Below are 2,159 nucleotides of genomic sequence, written 5' to 3'. Positions count from 1 at the left end.
GGCAGTTGAGGGAAACTGCCAGGGGAGGTAGGGGCACACCTCATCAGCAAAGGTACCTGCATAATGAGCATTTATATACATAACCCTGAATTGAACCCCACATCTTTAAAGCAAAATTTTTAAAAAAGAAATCTTTGCCTAACCCCAAATCATAAAGAATGTCTCCTAAATTTGCTTGCAGAATTTTTATTTATTTTTATTTTTTGAGTCGGGGTATCGCTCATGGCCACCGCAGCCTTAACCTGCTGGGCTCAGGCAATCCTTCTGCCTCAGCCTTCCTAATAGCTGGAACTACAGGTGCAAGCCACCACACCCAGCTAATTTTTTGGTTTATTGTAGAGACAGGGTCTTGCCAAGTTGCCCAGGCTGGTCTTGAACACCTGGTCTCAGGTAATCCTCTTACCTTGGCCTCTCAAAGCGCTGAGATTACAGGCTTCAGCCACCGTGCCCACCCACTTCTAGAAATTTTAGAGTTTTGGCTCTTACATTTAGATCTTTGATCCACTTTGAGTTCATTTTTTATGTATAGTGTGAGGTAAAGATCTAAGGTTTGTTTTGGTGGTGGTGTTCTTTGCATTCTGATATATAACTATCCGTGAGTCATTTGTTGAAAAGACTAAACTTTCCCTACTAAATTGCCTTTACATCTTTGTCAATAATTCTGTTAGCATAAATATAAGGGCTTCTGGATTCTTAATTGTGTTCCATTATCTATGTATCTGTTTTATACCAATACCAACTGTCTTGATTATTGTAGTTTATATAAATTTTTGCAATGTGGCAGTGTAAGTCACCGTACTTTGTCCTTTCTAAAAATGTGCTGCTCCGGGTCCTTTGCATTTTCATCTCATGAGCCACTTATTACTACAAAAATTGATGAGTTTTCAAACTGTTTTGAGCAGTGAAAAAAGGCGTCTCGATGGGTGTATTGCATCAAACAGAATACTTTGAAAGTGACTGAAATTGCTAAGCATGGTGGCTCAAGCCTGTAATTCCAGCACTTTGGGAGGCTGAGGTGAGAGGATTGCCTGAGCCCGCAGGTTCAAGACCAGCCTGGGCAATTTGGCGAGACCTCACCTCTACAATAAATCAAAAAGTTAGCCAGGCGTGGTAGCACACACCTGTGTGTGTACCAGCTACTTGGAAGGCTGAGGTAGAAGGCTTGCCTGAGCCCAACAGGTCGATGCTGGGGTGGCCATGAGCATGCCACTGAACTCCAGCATGGGCGACAGAGTGAAACTACAACTCAAAACAAACAAACAAACAAGTGACTGAAGTTTAAACATGTAAGAATAAATACACAAGTTTTTATAAATAAAATCTGAGTTTCTTTGGGTTCCCGCCTTGTAAAATAGAATAGCTGCTTTGAAGGCCACCTACTAAATTCAGCCTCCAGAGACATGTAGAAATACTTTCTATTTAACTGCTTTTTTTCCCTCAGTATGAGTCATTATTTCCTGTTCTGTGTTTCTTGTAATTTTTTGTTAAAAACTGGACATTTCAGCTAACATATTGTAGTGTATTTCTGAACCTTCTGAAGGTTTTCTTGATTTTGTTTTAGTAGCTTGCCTAGATTAAATTTGAGAAATCTTTCTCCCCTATGGTACATGATAATCTTGTTTTTTTTCTTTGAAAGGCTTCCTGTGTCTTATGTGTCACATGACTTAGTGGCAGTCAGACTAAAGTTATGCTAAAACTTTTGCAGTAGTAAGGCTTCTATCCTTTCAGTGGATCTGTGTGTGGGTAGGGGAACACATTGCATGTTCAGGTCATTTTCACATCCGCCCTAGCTTTTCCTTTCCATTGTGCCCCTTTGTGTTTTTTCAACATAGGGAGCAGCTTCAGTGCCGCTAGGATTGTGTGGTTCTCTGGTCTCTCTCTGGTCACTGATGAACCTGTGCACAGACCCAGCCACGGAATCTGCTTTCTCTAATGATGAGCACAACTCCAAACTGATAGAATTGTCAGCACTGCCCACCTTCACACCACTGCAATCGCTACTTCTGCTGACATCAGAACAGAAAAGGTACCAGTCCTACTGAGTTGGAGTTGTGGGGGGGTGTGGCTGGGAGCACCTCCAGGGAAGAATGACAAAGACTACAAATGTTCATATCCAAATTTCAGCAGTTTTCCTAAGAATAAAAGCTTCTCAAATTGTC

The 2,159-nt window shown here is 41.4% G+C and overlaps 1 long non-coding RNA gene across 1 annotated transcript in view; it reads left to right on the top strand.

The window, feature by feature from the left end:
- LOC110595800 overlaps positions 1 to 2,159 on the top strand; it is a 14,322-nt gene extending 12,163 nt beyond the window's left edge. The window contains exon 2 of the long non-coding RNA XR_002482076.1: positions 1,833 to 2,159. This is a non-coding gene — a long non-coding RNA (uncharacterized LOC110595800). The remainder of the gene's footprint in view (positions 1 to 1,832) is intronic.

The sequence above is a fragment of the Carlito syrichta genome, unplaced genomic scaffold (genome assembly GCF_000164805.1).
Source record: "Carlito syrichta isolate Samal-C Ts95f unplaced genomic scaffold, Tarsius_syrichta-2.0.1 Scaffold304449, whole genome shotgun sequence".
Lineage (NCBI taxonomy): Eukaryota > Metazoa > Chordata > Mammalia > Primates > Tarsiidae > Carlito > Carlito syrichta.
The sequence above is the reverse complement of the archived record's forward strand: the minus strand, read 5'-3'. Positions and strand labels throughout refer to the sequence as shown.